The 19,100-nt window shown below is 44.6% G+C and overlaps 1 protein-coding gene and 1 long non-coding RNA gene across 2 annotated transcripts in view; one reads left to right on the forward strand and one right to left on the reverse strand.

Moving 5' to 3' along the window:
- Positions 1-8,607, reverse strand: part of MYO7B (myosin VIIB) — an 86,040-nt gene extending 77,433 nt beyond the window's left edge. Inside the window, exon 1 of the mRNA XM_072788715.1 lies at positions 8,444-8,607. The gene's annotated coding sequence lies outside the window, so the exon portion shown is untranslated. The remainder of the gene's footprint in view (positions 1-8,443) is intronic.
- LOC140611815 (uncharacterized) lies at positions 7,131-17,711 on the forward strand. The gene is made up of 5 exons (XR_012013068.1): positions 7,131-10,736; positions 12,078-12,281; positions 13,540-13,666; positions 14,916-15,002; positions 17,484-17,711. It is a non-coding gene; the product is annotated as an uncharacterized lncRNA (long non-coding RNA).
- Positions 17,712-19,100: the final 1,389 nt, after the last annotated feature.

Here is a 19,100-nt window from a genome sequence, read left to right on the forward strand (position 1 = left end):
AACTGCCTTCCTCTGTTCCCTTTTGGGGAAATTCTCCTTCCTTTCTCCAAACTATATTTCTAATAAGGGCCTTGAAAGACATAAATATAGTACCCCAGAGTCAGCCTGTGACCCAAGCAGGGACCAGTCACAGGCTTTCCCCTACCCTCTCCCAGGGCCACGGTCACGATCAAAGCACTTCCAAGTCCAAAATCATTGTCTCCAATCCCCATCTCAATCCGAACTCCAGATCCACCAAGTCCCTATTTTCTGGAATGTTCAACAGATAGGTGGGCATGTTAAACTCAGCATGACCAGAGCAACTCATCTCCTCTGTTCTCACACCTGCTATTTTCTGTGCATTCTTTATCTCAGTGAATGAAACTATCAACTGTGAAGAAAACATTTGAGTCATCCTATTATCCCCATCTCTAAATGTTCACTAGGATCTGAGAACTTAAGGCTCCCAACTACATGTTGTCTATAAGAAACCCACTTTGAAAATAAAGACACATATTAAAAGTAAAGAATAAAGATATCGTGATAACACTAATCAAAAGAAAGCTGGAGTAGCTAAAGTCATTTTAGACAGAGCAGACTCGAAGGCAAGGAGGAATAAAGAGGGGTATTACACAATAATAAAAAACTATAAATTGGCCCAGGTGGGCCAATTCTCAAAGAAGACATGACATTACTTAACATTTATGCACCTAACAACAGACCATCAAAATACATGAGACAAAAATTGGTAGAACTACAAGGAGAAAAAGATGAATGCACTACTATAGTTGGAACCTAACCCTCCTCTGTCAGTAACGGACAGTCTGGCAGGCAGAATATCAGTAAGGGCATTGTCAAATTCAATAGTGTTATTAATCGATTGAATGTGGTTGACATTGGTAGGATACCTCATCCAACAACAGTGGGACATATATTCTTCTCAAGTTCACATGGAACATTCACCAAGATAGACCACATTCTGAGCCATAAGTAAACCTGAACAAATTTAAAAGAAGGGAAATCATACAATGTCTGCTCTCAGACTGATGGAATTATATTAAAAATCAAAATAGCAGAAAAATCCCCAAATATTTGGAGATTAAGAAACATACTTCTAATTAATGCATGAATCAAAAAAGTCTCAAGAAGGGGATCCCTGGGTGGCTCAGTGGTTTAGCGCCTGCCTTTGGTCCAGGGAGTGATCCTGGAGTCCTGGGATTGAGTCTCGGGATCGAGTCCCATATCAGGCTCCCTGCATGGAGCCTGCTTCTCTCTCTGTCTGTGTCTCTGCCTCTCTCTCTCTCTCTCTCTTTTTGGATGTTTTCAACAAAATACAAATGAAAATACAATTTAATGAAATTTGTGGAATGTAGTAAAAGATGTACTTAGAGGAAAATTTATTTTTTTAATTAAAAAAAAAGATTTTATTTATTTATTTGAAAGTGAGAGAGAGAGAGAGAGAGCACAGTGGGGGAGGGTTAGAGGGAGCAGACTCCCTGCTGGGCAGGGAGCCCAACCATGGGAGGCTTGATCCTGGGACTCAGTCCTGGGATTTGGGACTCCATCCCAGACTCTGGGATCATGACCTGAGCCCAAGGCAGACGCTTAACCAAGTGAGCCACCCAGGTGCCCCTAGAGGGAAATTCGTAGCACTGAAAGACTATATTAAAAAAGAAGGAAGATCTAAGGGGTGCCTGTCTGGCTCAGTCAGTGGAGCATGTGACTCTTGATCCTGGGATTGTGAGTTTGAACCCCACATTGGGTATAGAGATTACTTAAAAATAAAATCTTAAAAAAAATAAAAGAGAAGAAAGATCTAAAATTAATAATCTAAGCTTCCACCCTAGGAAACTGGAGAAAGAAGAGCAATATAATCCTAAAACAAGATAAAGAAAAGCAATAAAAATTAGGGCAGAGATCACAATTTGGAAAATAGGAAATCAATAGAGAAAATCAATGAAACCAAAATCTAGTTCTTTGAAAACATCAATAAACTGATAAACCCCTAACCAAGAAAAAAAGAGGGAAGATGCTAATTTAAAATATAAGAAATGAAAGAAGAACATCCCAAGGATAATTGACCTGATCCCATGGACGTTAAAGATAAAAAAGAAATATTATGGACAACTAGATCCCTACAAATTTGATAACTTAGATGAAATAGACCAATTCCTTGAAAGACAAAAACTGCAAAAACTCACACAAGAAGTATAGACAATCTGAACAGGCCCACACCTATTAAAAAAATTAAATCAATAATTAATAACCTGTTGAAAAATAAATCACCAGCCCTGGATGGTTTCACCAATGAATTCCACCAAACATCTAAGGAAGTAATGTTTCCAATTCTCCACAAAATCTCCCATGAAACAGAAGCAGAGAAAATACTTTCTAATTCTACGAGGTCAGTATTACCCTAATACCAAAACCAGATAAAAGACATTAAAAGAAAGGAAAAACTAAAAGCACTCTCCCCTCCTGCCCATTCTTTAGTTCCCTACTATGCTTCATTTGGGGGACTGAAAGCCTCCCAGGTAGACTTACTTCTGATTTCTCTAAAAATTATTCTTCAGGGCAGCCCGAGTGGCTCAGGGGTTTAGTGCTGCCTTCGGCCCAGGGAGTGATCCTGGAGTCTCAGGATTGAGTCCCACGTCAGGCTCCCTGTGTGGAACCTGCTTCTCCCTCTGCCTGTGTCTCTGCCTCTCTCTGTTTCTCTCTGTGTCTCTCATGCATAAATAAATAAAATCTTTAAAAATTATTCTTAAAAAAATAAATAATAAAAAAATAAAAAAATTATTCTTCATTCTGCCAACTAAGTGATCTTCATAAGATGCAAATAATTGGCATGTCATGCCTCTCCATTGCTTAGGAGTGTGCCGTATCTTTTTTTGTTTGCTTTTAAGTAGGCTCTACACTGTTTGAGGCTCCACGATGGGGCCTGAACGAAAAACCTGAGCTGAAATCAAGAGTTGGATGCTTAACTGACGGAGCCAGCAGGTGCTCTGAAGTGTAAAATATCTTTATGGCATTCAGGTTTTTCAGGATCAGGCCTGCCTAGCTTTTCAGGTTTGTATCTCCCCTCTTCTCCCATGGGGTGCACTGATTTCAGGCAGTTCCAGAAATAGCCCACATTCTCTCTCACTTCAGTGTCAGTGTACTTGATCTGATGTGAGTTTAGAAGGAACATGTATGCATGCATGTCTGTGCCCATATACAGGTACAGCCACCCTCACATGGTGCAGCTATAATTTCCTATCTCAGCACTTCCCCCTGTTTTTATGCATCACTATGTGTGTCTCTCCCACACTGGTGAGAATCTTAAGAACAGAACTGGGCCCTACTCCTTCTGGTAGGGGCTCACGATATACTTGCTGAATGAATGTATGGCTGGATGAGTGGGTGGGTGGGTAGATGGATGGATGGCCCCTGCGAAGATGGAAACAGCCCTGCCCCACATCCCAGGGAATCAGGTGCAGTGTTGCCCCTGAGGGAAAGCCCTGGAATATTCACAAGTTCCCACCTCTGATTAGTGAGATGCTTTCTTCTTAGTCAGGCCCCCTGTCCAGCCCTGAGGCAGATCAGTGTGTTGCTGAGCCCATGGGATGTCCTGCACCGGCCCAAGGTCTTCCTAACCTCAGGTACCAGAATGGGGGTGACCATCTCCTGAAGGGAGAAGAGTAAGGTGCTGATTCCCATAACCATTCTCAGACCTGCAGGATGTCCAAAGCCACACCACGCTCATGTACTTCTGGGCATCACTGGAGTATGGAGGAAGGGGTAAGAAAATGCTGAAGGGTGAGTGGGGAGGTGGAGCTGGGGAAAGAATCAAAGTGTTGCTTGGAACCAGCAGAGGCTGTGTGCCACATGGTGTGTGGGGCACACAGCAGGAGGCTGGAGTCTGCAAAGCAAAACCCACACTGAGACTCTGGTCTATGGGAAGCTAGTCTGGAGGGCAACAGTACCCTGGAGGGCTGATGAAGCATTGCCCAGGGAAGTGGTGCAGAAAAGGTGTCTGAGATTGGGGCTGGGGGACAGATTGAGAGGCTTGGAAATTACCCTATGTCACCAGCCAACTCCCCCAGAGCCAAGAGCCCCTGATGTGGAATCTGCCATTTCAAGGGGAAGAAAGGCTGCATGGGCGGATGTAGGTGAGAAGGGCCACCACTCAGTGGAAAACAACCCAGCCCAGCAGGTGATAGGGACCCGGGCTAGACCATCTCACTGCACTCAAGACAATCAAATATTGGTGGTTTCAGATGGTGTGATCTAATATATGTGCTGATATATGAGTTTGTAACAAAAGCAAGCTATGTTTTATAGTATTATGTCATTTTTGTTTAAACATATAGAGTGTACCTATATATAAAGATGGAGATACATCTTGTTTAGAAGTAATTCTATTAAACCATTACCAGTGGTTTTTTTCTGGAGCGGTGGACTGGAGTGGGGAGTACAGGGAGGAAGGTGGGGGAAGACTTTTCCTTCACAATTTGCTCCTTTCAGTCATGTTTGGCTTTTCCATATCCATGTATTTTTATTATTTATTTTGCTGTCTACAGCATTGTCTGGGTGTCTGAAATCCCACTCCTTTCTCACAGGGATGAACATCTGCAAAGATCAGCTATCAATCTCTGACAGGGAGGAATGGGATGAGCTGAGGATGGTACTAGTGAGGTGGGAGCTCTCTATGGTGCTGGGTGTGGTAGACCACGAGGAAAAAGGGCCTGTCAACCCCGACTTCTGAGCCCCTCCTTGTGTCCTGATCCAGCCAGGATGGCTCAGTGCCTCTCTGCAGCCCAGGGCCCAGAGGAACACACCCTCCATTGAAAGGCAGTCCCACACCACATAGGATTGCCTGGCACTTGGGGTGATGTCAGTGGGGTGCCATTCCCACGAATACCATGCAAATGGAAGTTCAGGAGATATATGTCCTTGAGTGGTGCCCCCTGGCCCAGAGAGATGATGCTCTTGGGTCCTCACCAGGGCTCCCTTTCTCTCTTGCCCAGGTGAGGCCAGGTTGAGGATGTTAAGCTGTAATACTCCATCTCATCCTCCCCTAGTGGGCACAGGGCCCGGCTACTCCTACTGACAAAAACCTTGCATTGTATGCTAATGTAGAGCTGAGGGGCCCTGCTTCTTTAGAAGCAGAATCTAGCAGGTCTAGATTCCTAGACCCTCCTTGGGAAGTCACTGATGGCAGGGTGGCCCTAGTTGAAGAAGCTCCCCCTCCAGAGAAGCAATACAGTTGCTTGGAATTCAGCTGGGGCGCTGGTCCTCCACAATGTTGTATGATGAGCACCTTAAACTAAGTTTATCCCTCCCCCACTCACACCTAACACACACATCTGGATTCAGGTGCTTTAGGGCTCCCTGCAGGTATCGATGAAGTGCCTGCCTCTACAGCCTCATCTCTGGCCCACTCATCCACTGGCTTTAGTGTCCCCTTGGAGCCTCTCTGACTCTGTCCTCACTCATCCTAGCTAACGTCTGCCTTCTCTGGTCTCAGAAGACCCTGGCCAGTCCTCAGGAAGGGCATTCATGTCCTGCACTGAGACTTGTAGTTTACAATCGCTCAGGGAACAGCTTCTCCTGAGCTTTGGTTTGGCAGAGTGCCCTTGGCCTGCCCAGAGAGAGCTTGGAAGAGAGAAGCCCTCTTGACTACTATTTTTGCCAATGGCATTTCCTTGCTCGATATCCCCTTTACAGCATCAGGAAAGATGGGCTTCTTCTCAGAAACTGGTTTGTTCTTAACAAAGACATGTTTAAACTTGTCACTGCTTATATTTTGTTTTTCCATTGCCCACTAGGAATCTCAGAGTAAACTTAGTGGCTATGTTTAACAAATATACTGGGATTTCCTTTACTAAACTTTCTCTAGCTGAATTGTACTTTCCTACCTTAACTTTCCCTTCATCTTGCTTTCTCATTTATTCTAGTTTTGATTCTGTTGCATTATAGGTAGCTCTATAAGCTGCCTCAAATGACTCTCTTTTGTTTACTTTTATAAGGCAGGTGATTAATGATTTACAGATACAGGTGCCTGTGCACATCAATCTGTTCCACTGCACCTTGGTTCCTTTGCCTACCCTCAGCACTCTGTCCTTAGCCCCCAGAAGAAAGTAGGGCCTCAGACCGTCCTCAGGCACCATACTGAGAGTTTTCCAATAGTAGCTAATTAATTTAATCCGTACAACAACACTGCAAGGTGAGTGATATGGTTCCATTTGACAGATGAAGAAACAAAGGCTTCAGGTCCTATACCTGGTAGGTGGCTGAGTCAGGATTTAAACCCACACTTGTCTGGCTGGGAAGTCCTTGTAAGATTCCACTTCACTCCTCTCCTTAGCCCGACATGCTGCCCTCTCTAGAACTGCACTGTCCAGTATGGTAGCCGCTAGCCAAATGTGGCTATTTACATTTAAATTCATTTTAGTTAAAATTTAAAAATTAGTTCCTCAGTCACCCAGCCACACTCAAGTGCTCAGTAGCAGCACCCAAGCTGGACTCATACTCTCTTCCCTCTGCAAGTCTGTGATGTACTTTCCTTAGCCTGGAACATCCCAGCTCTCTGCCTTGTCATGGAGCCATCCTTTCTTACACAGCTTCCTTGTCCCTTCGCCTCCTTCTCTGTCACTCTTCCCCCTTCCTGCTCTGCCCTCGACCCCAACAATCTCCTCCTCTGGCTCTTGATGCCTGTGAGTCACTTTTCCTTTGCACAGTCTCATCCTCCCAGCCCGGCAGTGAAGGAACATGGTACACACTGCCTAATTAATTGAGGAAGTAGACAAGGGAGTCTAAAATGGCATTGGATAGAAAACTTAACTTCATTCCTAGCTTTACTTGCCACTAGCTACTTCATTCCTTCATCCAATATATCTTCCCCAAGTGCCTATTCTCCGCCATGCCCTGGGTAGGTGTGGGGACAGAGAAACCCTGAGGGGATTAACCTATGCCTTCAAGGGGCTCATAGCCAGTGGCCTTGGGCAGAGAATTTTACCCTCCTTTATCTCAGCGTCCTCTTTTGTGAAAAATATACAATTCTTGCTCTTTTTCCCTGCAGCTTGACAAGTGGACTAAGTGACAACGTGGAAGCAAGAGCCTTTGCAGAAGACATGAAAAGCATACTGTGGCATAAATGCATCTAGGTAAATGGGAACCTTTGTCCTGCCGAGTCACCTCCCTACAGAGGTACACCCTCAGAGTGCCTGGCCCTATACCCAAGCGAGGATGCAGCCTGGCCCAAGACAGATACACTTGGACAGGTCCTCTGGGAAGAGGCACCCAAAGGCCAGTCGACAGGGAGCCCAGCAGGTCCTGGGCAACAGGAAAGATTTCCTACCAGAAGCACTATTGAGCTGAAGGTTCATAAAAGATTTCTTGGAGCCGTGCACTCCAAGCCTGGAGGGCCACATGCAGTTCCGGTTTTCTTGAACTAAAATCTTGAATTCAGGGATTTTATGGGTTAGAACAAAATTCAAGTGCAGAGTTACAGAGTGTGGCCTTAAGGGGACGCCTTGTTGTGGGGAACAAACACGCACAATCTAAGAGATTTAGGATGGGGCCCCACACCTGCCAGGTGCCAGACCTTCCCAATTCTACATCTCAGATTTCCTCATTTGTGAAATGGGAATGGATGTCCACCATGCTGGCAGCTCAGGTGAGGCAACTCATGGAAACGCATGGCAGAGTACCCCTTCCACAGACACCCTGTTCCCCCAACAACTCAACACGTCCACTCCAGGAGGCTTTGTGGCCAGGCAGGGAGGATCCTGCCTCGCCCAGGGGCCCGGGCTTCTCAGAGGTAATTAACACAATTGTCTGCAATTGTCCAAGAAGGTACAGAGGTGAGTCAGAGGAGCCTGGGTTTTGGAGTCCGGTCTTGACTCTTCTTCTGTGGGTACCCCAACTTTCATGGTCCTCAGTCTCCTTGTCCACAAATTGGAAGTAATAACACCAGTGTGCTGTGAGGACGCAGTGAGATGGCACACAGCACAGCTGACATCTGCCAGGTGCCAGACCATTGGCACCCAGGCTGTCCCTCACGCCCTGTGATTCCTTGGTAAGTCCTTACACTATAAGAAGGCTGGTGGCTAGGGTAACCCCAGCCCTGACCATCCCTTCTGCCCGTGAGTCTGCCTTCCTTCAGTGGAGGGCCAGGGCAGCTTCTTCCCCTCTTCCTCCCCAGCCTACCAGCCAGCCCTGCAGGCTGACAGAACAAGTTTCTGGGCTGGGGTTCCTGGTTTCCAGGCTCCTGAAAGGAATCTCTGGCTCTCTACTTCCCAGGCTTTTCCCACCTGATTTCCAGATCAGACCCTCAGTGCTTCTGCAGATCTGTACCTTCCAACCCACCTTCCGTCCAGTCGCCCCCCTCCTGAGAAGTGACTCCGTCCTCCCATCCTCCCAGCTGGCAGAACACAGGCCTGGGCCCATCTGGCAGGCAGAGAAGCCCGTGGTGCTCCCTTACCTTCTCAGGACGGGGTCTCGTTGACTCCCTTCCCTTCCACTCTAGGCACTCTGAAAGAGCAGGGAAAGAAGGCAGTGCTGGGGCTCTGGGCGTGTCAGAGAGTAAGGGAGAGGAGGAAGAGGCAGAAGGGCCCCAAGAGGAAATGGCCCAGCAGTCTGGGCCCACATAATTTATTGCAGGACTTTGTCCTTGGGCGCTCTAGCACTCTCCACTCCCACATGGCGGCTGCAGCCCCAGCCAGCAGAGCCTCACAGCAGCCTGATCTTTAACCCTGGCCTCTTCAGCAGAGAGTCCCCACGGGCCATCAGAGTCTGCTCTCCATGCACCTGTTGCTGGCCATTAGCTGATCATCCAGGGAGTTCAGCATATCCCCAGGCGTCATGGAGACTCCAAGGAAGCCCACAAAAAAAAAAACTCTGATCCCAAATACCCCAAGTCCTAATTGGGACACACACACACAGGAGATGCTAGGAAGCCTATAACAGAGCTAAAGGCCATTGGGACAACTAGATCTTCAGTGTCCCTGGAAGCAGAAGCAGCTGGTTTGGGCTGGGACTCATATGAAGGGGAGTTTCTGCAATAAGACAAATACAGACCCTTCAGGTGGTGCATTGTGGGAGAGGCCCCTGCTGGAAGGAGCAGGCAGTCCCTGAAAGTATGAGGGTGAGGGCTCTGAAGGCAGGTGGAAAGTAAATGCACAGGATGTAACTGCTCAGCTGCAGCCCTTTCCTTGGGTGAAGAGAGACCTCGCTCAGTGATACTCTTGGTTGGCCCAACCAGAGCCAGTTAGGTCTCTTCCCAGACCCAGGGCTTGGGAGGCATTTGGGAACTGTAGGCCAAGGTGTAGGGAGCAGCTGTCATTTTCAAGATAGAATCAAGGCTCCAGCAGGGCAGCAACCCTGACCTAGGCCTCTTTTGGAAATAGGAACTAGGGACGCCTGAGTGGCTCAGTGGTTGAGCATCTGCTTTGGCTCAGGGCGTCATCCTGGAGTCCAGGGGTCGAATCCCACATCAGGCTCCCTGCATGGAGCCTGCTTCTCCTGTCCCTGCCTCTTTGTGTCTCTCATGAATAAATAAATAAAATCTTAAAAAAAAAAAAAGGAAGAAACAGGAACTAAGCGCCGGGGGTAGAGAGAAGGGTACAGTAGACAGGCTGTAGAGCTGGAGATGACAGTTCCAGTTGGAGGCAGAGGCCACCCCTGCCCAATAGTGGCCTCTGCTTCCTGTGGGGGGGTTCCTCACAGTCCCAGCTTCCTTGTGATGAACACTCCTGATGTTTCAGTGTGAAGGAGTTTCTTCCTTTCAATCACACAGCCAGTGCCAGGGGTAGGGAATGAGGGGGGATAACAACCTTTTGGAGGAAGCATGTGCCCTGGGACTTTCAGCCAGCACCCAACATGCTCCCTGTGAGTGCTGTACCCAAGTCCTACCTAGGCACCAGCTGGCCTCTTGCTCCCTAAACTCTCAGCCAGTTTCTGGGCCAACACTTGTTCTGGGGGGAGAGGGGAAGAAGGCTTCATTCACATGGCTTGTCGCTTCTCTGGTTTGGAAAGATACCATTTCACTCTCAGAGGATTGGTGTGGCTGCCTTGGGCAGCTCCCAGAAATGGTGAGCCCCTTGCTCTGGGGCCCCTGGCATGGGGCTGGGTCCTCTATGGCCCTCTTCCTCTGCCCTAGTGCAAAAAGAGATAGCAGAACAGAATATGTGGGCAGAAGAAAGCAGTTTATAAGGTATGTCTAGCCAGGGCCTGTTTTAAACACAATTTGACAGAAGTACATTTTGGATACCTACAAACAAACTTGTTTCCCACTTTGTCTTTTACATTGGACATTTATATTGTAAGCATTTTCTTACTTACACTGTACCAAACTCTAACCACCAGTCTTTAAATACAGCATTATAGTCTCTCCTACAAATGCCCCGTTATTTGTGTAGTCATCCTCCCTGGATGGACATCAAGAGGCACCCAATCCTTTGCTATTATCCACAACACTGCAATGAACAAGTTTGTGCTCATAGCTCTGTTTGCATTATGACACCACAGGAAGGTTCCAGAAGGGAACTTATCAAAGCAAGGGAATGAGTGTTTTGTTGCTAACCTTTCTCAAGTGGCATGTCAAGTCTTCCCTGCTAGCAAAGGGTGTATGTGTTACTGCCAGGACCTTGGCAGGGTTCACAGGCAGACACCCTGAGGGACACTTTTCCTGGAGCCTCAGGTATTTATTCCATTGCTGAGGAATTTCAAGGATTCCAGGCCCCGGAAATTAGGAAGAGGAGCTGAGGGTGATCAAGGTAGGCTCTTCCCTATCACACACACCTGTAACCAAACTCGGCTTTCCTGCAGCCTAATGTGACTGCCACGATTCTCCTCAAGATGCAAATATTCAGTTAACCTTTAAAAATATGTTTCTGAGGGGCATCTCGGTTGTTCAGTTGGTTAAGCATCTGCTTTTGGCTCAGGTCATGATCTCAGTGTCCTGGGGTTGAGCCGCTGCATCAGGCTCCGTGCTCAGCAGGGAGCCTGCTTCTCTCTCTCCCTCTGTTCCTCTCCCAGCTCGTGCTCACACTCTCTTGTTTAGACAAATAAATGAATCTTAGAAAAAAATATATGTTTCTGAGCTGAGCCAAAACGCCTCCATAGGACAATTATGTTTCGTTTCATTTCTGTCCAACCATCAAGCCCACTGTAGTATCACCATAGCAACGAAAACAGAGTATAGGGAGTATTTCATTTCACCTCTATCAACACATCCTAGGTCATCCTGAAGTTGCTTGTTTCCTGGTGGCCCTAACCTTCCCCTCTGGCCTATAGCAGTCAAGTTATCTATTAACACTATAAAATAGCATAGCTAGCAGCATAGGTCTCTGTGACTGAGCCACCCTTTAGAGAATTTTAGAATTCTCAGTTCTAGAGAACTAGCATTTAATGAGTGCTTTGTAAGTGCTGGGCTCTTTCCAGCTGCCGTCTTACATCCTCATCAAAACCCTACAAATTTAGGGGTGCTTATCCTCATTTTATAGTGAGGAAGTTAAACCAAAGAGGTTAAGAAACGTGCTTATGTCACACAGCTAAAAGTGGTGGGACAAGATTTGAGTGGAGTTCTACCTGACTCCAAGACCACTGTTCATTATACTACCTTACACCACACCAACCCTCAAGCAAACTGGACTCTCTCCTTCCCCAAACACCAGGGATGGATAAGACATCATATTTTTAGAGATTTCCAAAGAAAGTAAGTGCTTCCCCAACTTGCTTGCTCTGGCCCAGGATCAGAAGAGCCTTTTTTCCCAAGGTCTCTGAGGTCCCAAGGGCAGATCAATGTCTGGGAAGAGGCGGGGTTTAAATGCCTCCTTGGAAACACAGTTATTCATGGTATAGGAATGTAAATCACAGGACACATTTTATCTGTGTAGTTCAGGGTTTCTCAATCTTGGCACTACTGACATTTTGGACTGGATTATACTTTGTTGGGGATTTGGGAAGAGTTGCCCTGTGCACTGTAGAATGTTTAGTAGCAAGCCTGGCCTCTACCCATTAGATGTACTCCTCCAGTGGTGCAATCAAAATGTGTCCAAATATTGCCAAATATCTCCTGGGGGTAAAACCATTCCCAGTTGAGAACCAGTGTATAGCTCATAGGTCCAGGTGCAGCTGAGGCTGAAAGAGGAGAAGAACATCAAAGGCCAGAAGGAGATGTTCTCTTGGAAGAGGTGACTCTGCCCTGGCCTCCTTGAATGGCAGGCAGATATGCCTAGAAGACATGGAGGGTGCAGAGAAGAGGCTATCAAACTGGACCCCAGGGGACCTGCCACGGAAATGACTATCCTCAGGCAAGTGTGAGTACTTCATCTTCCCTGGATCAGCAACTGTGAGGTAGATATTGCTAGCCTGGGCAGAGCTCGGATTCAAAGTCCTGATGGGCTGGGGAGGCATCCACCATTTCAGTCCTGGAGGAAATGACTCATTTCTGATTGTGTTTTATTATCACAACCATTTGAGGGATTCACTCAGAGGTTTATCCAAGGCAGCAGGAGGGGCAAAGCTGGGACACAAAATGGAAGAGTTCTTTCCTCCCTTCTGAAGGACTGTTGGAAATCCAGGGATAAATCTCAGCCTTGGGTCCTGGTATTTAAACCTAGCCATTGGTCATAAACAGGGGACATCTGCCCCATGACCAGGGTCAATGGCATCCTGGTGACTAATTTGATTGCCCTAGGGAGGTTGAAGTAATGGGAGGAGAAGGCAAAAACTTGATTATGTGGCAACTCAATCAACCAGGGAGCCAGGGAAATCATGTTGATGATTGTGACCGTGATGATGATAATGACATCTTGTCTAACTCTTGGAAGAGGTTGAGGTTGAGGGGTGCATTGGAAGAGATTCATTTCTGAGAAGAGAAGCTTCAGGACAGAGTTCTTACTCTTGACTGGAATGCTCTGTGTGCACAATTTCTCAGAATGAAACAGATACACTTTCCAATCTCACTCACAGGAATGGCTATGGAATAAAGGTAAGTAATATGCTCCACTTCCAGGCCCTGTGATATCCTGTGCTGTCTTTCTTCCTCCCTCTGTTGGTGATATGCAAAGCATCCAACAGTGGATTCTGGGGCCACAATATGTGGTGAAGCCACAATAAGGAAAGAGCCTTGGTTCCTGAATGACCCCTGGGAGCAGAGTACCATCTCCATTCCACCACTGAATTCACTGACCCTATTTATAAGAGCAAGAAATAAATTTTTGTATCAAGCCATTGATATTTGTTGTTATAATAGTTAAAATATGATTCCTCTCCCATCCAAATCTGCTTTTGTCTTTTAAATACCAGTTCAAATACTCTTCTTCCAGGATGTTGGCCCTGACTGCTATAGTTCACTCTAGCCTAATAACTCTATGAGGTAAATGCTACTATTATCCCCACCTCATAGATGATGACATTGAAATAAGGAGAGAGGTAAAGTAATTTGTCCAAGGTCACATAGCTAAAAAGTTAGAGAGCCAGGATTTGAACCTATAAGCAATATCACCTTAAACATAATTGTTCCAGGAATGTCAGCTTGTATGTCCAGTTGAAATGGCTGCTTCTTTTGAGCAGGGAGCGGTCATGTCAATCCCATCTGTTCTGGTATCTGAAGCCTGCAAAATGCACTAAATGCAGAGGAGCTGTCACACACACCTACTGCCTGAGGGAGCTACAGTCCAGCTGGAAACAAATTGTGCAGGTAAGGGAGGGTGGGATTTGCTCTTATTACTGGTATGTGTTTATTACCCAGAGTCCTGGAAAAAATGTCAAACAGTCCATAAAAACTCACTGCTGCTTTAAACTGGTTTTGAAAAAAGCATTTTTTTCTTTTTTTGCCTAGTCCCTAAAACTAGAGATTACAACCCTACAACCCTTACTAACTTAAAAATTCTCTTGAATCTACTGTGGATATAATTATCTTTCCAGGGATGCCTGGGTAGTTCAGTACACTAAATATCTGACTTCGGCTCAGGTCATGATTGATATAGGAAAGAACGTTAGGGTTCAAAGCCAACAGCCAAGAAAGAATTCTTGAAATGTCTTTGGTACAAAAAGGTGATTTTATTAAAGCATGGGAATAAGATCTGTGGGCAGAAAGAGCTGCACTGGAGTGGCCCATTATATATTTTCAAGCTGGGAGGGGGTTGGGGGTAGTGGAAATCTCTGAGGAATTTTAGAAGCAAAGTTTCCAGGACCTTGAGGGGGCTAGCTATTGTTGGGAAAAGGTCATTTATTACCGTCTAATAAAACCTTAGTCATGAGACCTTCAGATGTATATCAGTGGGCCATATGCTTGGGGGATGATTGCCAACCCATATCTTGAGGAGTTTAGAGATAAAGGAGCTTTCTCAAGGAATTTTTATTTTTTAAAACATTTTACTTATTTATTTGATAGGGAGAGAGAGAGAGAGAGAGAGAGAGAGAGACAGAGACAGAGAGAGAGAGGGGGAGAGAGAAAGAGAGAGAGAGAACAAGCAGGGGGTGCAGAAGATGGAAAAGCAGACTCCTCACTGAGCAGGGAGCCCAATGTGGAGCTTCATCTCAGGACCCAGAGATCACGACCCAAGCCAAAGGCAGATGCTCAATTGACTGAGCTACCCAGGCACCCTTCAAAGAACTTTTAGATCTTAAAGTAGACTCATGGGATCCTGGAGTTGGGCTAGGATTGCCATTAGCTAAGTATTAACATCAAGGCAGTTGAGTCCCTAAAGGAAGGTCACTCTTCCTGTTTCAAGGACTTGTCAGTGGGCTGTAGGTAGTAAGGAAATTTAATAATTTCTCTTCTGCCTTTGCTTCCCACATCAATGATCTTGGGGTCCTGGGATGGAGCCCTGTGTATGGGAGTGTGGAGTCTGCTTGACCCTCTCCCTCTGTCCCTCTGTCCCTCCCCCACTTGGCTCCCTCTCTCAAATAAATAAATAGAATATTTTTAAAAATTATCTTTTCAGCTTTACATTTCCTGTTAAACCTAGACCCAAGAATATCAACTATCCTCAAACAGAGTTTGGAGCCAAAAGGAAGGCCAGGATTTCAAGGTAGCTATACCACTCTCTTCCTGACCTGGTCACTCAATAACTTGCTCAGTGGGTGTTCACTGAGGCCCTTCTCTGTAGCAAATCATTCTGGGTTTTAGGGTGCAGGGAGACTCAGACTGTCTCCATGACTTGGTGCTTGCATAGACATGGGACAAATGGAAGGAATTTGCCAGGAAATCTTCTGTTTGCTTGTTTGTTTTTAATAAAAGAATTCCATACATCTCCCCTATGGACTGGGCTTAGTAACTTGCTTCCAAGGAATAAGGAATGGAAAAAAAGAAATAGCAACTTAACATTACAGATATCCAGAAGGTACTACCCTAACTAACCCCAAGTGTTACGGGCTGAAAGGTGTGTCAAATTTTGTATGTTGAAGTTCTATCCTCCCAGTACCTCATAATGGGCTGTATTTGGAGATACGGCCTTTAAAGAGGGAATTAAGGTGAAATGAGGTTGTTAGGGTAGGTCCTAATCCCGTTTGACCCATGTCCTTACAAGAAAAGGTGGAGGCACAGATATGTGCAAAGGAAAGACAATGTGAAGAGGAAGGGAGAAGATGGGCATCTACAAACCAGGGAGAAAATCCTTAGGAGAAACCACCTCTGCAGCTACATTGATCACGTATTTCCAGTTCCCAGAACTGTGAGGACACAAATCCCTGTTGGTTAAGCTGCCCAGTCTGTGGTATTCATTACAGTAGCCCTAGCAGACTAATTGTTCCTCATCCATGAAGTGATCAAGGTTAACTTCTTGCAATAAGCTACATTGCTAGGCAGTGGTAAGAAGGGTGCATTACTCTGGGATGTTCTTGCTCAAAGCCACAACCCCCGTCGAATCATGAGAAAAACATCAGGCAAACCAAACTGAGGGACAACCTACCAAATATCTGACAAGGATGCCTCAGAACTGTCAAGATGATGAAAGACAAGGGAAGTTTAGGAAACTGTCACAGACCAGAAACTAAGGAGAAATGACAGTTAAATGCAGTGTGGCATCTTGGGTGGGGTCCTGGGACAGAAAAAGGGTATTTGCAGAAAGACAATAGAAATCTAAATAAAGTCTACAATTTTGCTAATAGTATGTGCCAGTGTTGGTTTCTTGATTTGACAAATGTGATGACAACTAGAAATATAAGATGTTAATATCAGGGACACTGGGTGACAGATATATAAACTATGCCATCTTTGCAAATTTTCTGTAACTCTAAAATTATTCCAAAAATTAAAAGTATATTAAAAAACAAAGACTCAAAAAAAAAAAACCCCAAAAAACAAAACAAACAAACAAACAAAAAAAACAAAGACTCCAGGGACACCTGGGTGGCTCAGCAGTTGAGTGTCTGCCTTTGGCTCAGAGCATGATTCCGTGGGGAGCCTGCTTTTCCCTCTGCCTATGTCTCAGCCTCTCTCTGTGTGTCTCTCATGAATAAATAAATAAAATCTTTAAGAAAACACACACACAAAAAAAACAAAGATTCCATTTGAGCCCCCATTTTTAGTTCTTTGGTATGTATACGAAGGAGTGGAATTGTTGGGTCATATGGTAACCCTATGTTTAACTTACTGAGGAACTGCCAAACTTTTTCACAGTGGCTGCACAATTTACCTTCCCACGAGCAACTGTATGATTTCAATTTCCATGCATCTTCAACATTTGTTAGTTTCCATTATTTTGATTATGGGCATTCTAGTTGGTGTGAAGTGGTATCCCATAGTTGTTTTGATTTGCACTTTTTAAAATGACTAATGATGCTGAGCATTTTTGTATGCTTAGCAGCCACTTGTACATCTTCTTTGGAACAATGTCTATTCAAGCCTTTGCCCATATTTAAAATTGGGTTCTTTGCCCTCTTGTTACTGAGTTGTAGAAGTTCTTCACATATTCAAGAAGCCCTTATCAAGTATGTGATTTGCAAAAATGTTCTTCAGTTCTGTAGGTGGTCTTTTCACTCTTTTGTTTTAAAGATTTATTTATTTATTTATTTATTTATTTATTTATTTATTTATTTATTTAAGAGAAAGAGAGAGAGAGCATGTGAGTAGGGTGTCGGGCAGAGGGAGAAGAAAAGCTGACTCCCGGCTCAGCATGGAGTAGATGCAGAGCTTGATGCAGGTCTCCATCTCAGGATCTTGAGATCATGACCTGAGCCAAAATCAAGCGTTGGACACTTCACTGACTAAGCCACCCAGACGCCCCTTTTTTCACTCTTGATAGTGATCCTTTGATGCACAGAAGGTTTTAGTTTGAAAGAATTCCAATTCACCTATTTTTTCCTTTGTTACCTTTGCTTTTGGTGTCATATTCAAGAAACCATTGTTAAATACAATGTCATATAGATTTGCTTCTTTGTTTTTTTCTGAAAGTTTTATGGCTTTAGCTCTTACATTTAGGTCTCTGATCCTTTTTAAGTTAATTTTTGCCTATGGTGTATGATAAAGGGCCAGCTTCGTTTTCTTTTTCTTTTTTTTTTCTTTTTTGCAGGTGGATATTCATTTCTCAGCACCATTTACTAAAGAGACTGTTCTTTTCTCATTGAGTGGCCTTGGCACCTTCGTCAAAAATCTGTTAACCATAGATGTGAAGGTTTATTTCTGGACTCTCAATTCTATTCTGTTGGTCTGTATGTCTATCCTTAGGCTGCTGCTACACTGTTTTGATTAATGTCTTGTAGTAAATTAATGTTCTGTAGTAAATTTTGAATTAAGAGGAGTGAGTCCTCCAACTTTGTTCTGATTCATTATTTTGACTCTTCAGGAATTCCTTGAAATTCCAGCAAAATAAAAATGCCATTGGGATTTTGATAGGGATTGCACTAAATTTGCAAATTATCGTGGGTAGTATTACCCATCTTAACAATATTAAGTCTTCTGATCCATGAACATGAGATAGCTTTTCATTTATTTATATCTTCTTTAAGTGCTTTGGGCAATGTTTTATAGTTTTCAGTGCACGAGTTTTGCACCTCCGTGGTTAAATTTATTCCTAAGTACTTAATTCTTTTTAATGCTATTGTAAATGAGATTTTTAAAAAATTATTTATTCATGATAGATACAGAGAGAGAGGTAGAGACACAGGCAGAGAGAGAAGCAGGCTCCCTGCAGGGAGCTCAACATGGGACTCAATCCTGGGACCCCGGGATCACTCCCTGAGCCAAAGGCAGATGCTCAACCACTAAGCCATCCAGGCATCCCTGTAAATGAGATTATTGTCTTAATTTTCATACAGATTGTTCATTATTGGTATACGTAAACAAAATTAATATTTGTATGTTGATTTTGCCTCTGCAACTTTGCTATTCATAGCAGCATTATTCACGTAGCCAAACGGTGGAAGCTATTCAAGTGTCCATCAACAGAAGAATGGATTTTGTTAAAATGTGGTATAGATATACAATGGAATATTATCTAGCTGCAAATAGAATGAGGTCCTAACACATGCTGTAACACTGATGAACCCTGAGAATATGCTAAGTGAAATAAGTTAGTTACAAAAAGAAAAATATGATTCCACTTATATGGAATACTAGAATAGCCACATCCACTGAGAAAGAAAAGTTAGAATTTACCAGGGCCTGTGGGAAGGGAAAATGGGGAATTATTGCTTAATGGATACAGAATTACTGTTTGGGGTGATGAAAATTTTTGGAAATAGATTGGGGTGATGGTTGGACAACATTCTGAATGTTATTAATACCACTGAATTGTGCACTTGAAGATGGCTAAAAAGGCAAGTTTTAAGTTAGATGTATCTTGCCACAATTTTTAAAAATAATTATTTTTAAAAAAGATTTTATTTATTTATTTGAAAGAACAAGAGAGCATGCACAATGGGGGAGAGGGAAAGGGTGGATTAAAGGAGAGGGGGAAGCAGATTCCCCCAATGAGCAGGGAGCCTGATGTGGGGCTCAGTCCCAGGACCCTGGGACCTGAGCTCAAAGCAGATGCTTAACCAACTGAGCCACACAGGCCCCCCTAAAAATAGCTGGAAAAAAAAAGTTGTGCAAATCTCTTGGTGGAACCATGGTTCCAGAGCTGAATTCCTTTCTGACACAGTGGCAGCCTCTGCTTACACACTTCCAGTGATGTGGACCTCACCAC

This window comes from Canis lupus, chromosome 20, assembly GCF_048164855.1.
Source record: "Canis lupus baileyi chromosome 20, mCanLup2.hap1, whole genome shotgun sequence".
Lineage (NCBI taxonomy): Eukaryota > Metazoa > Chordata > Mammalia > Carnivora > Canidae > Canis > Canis lupus.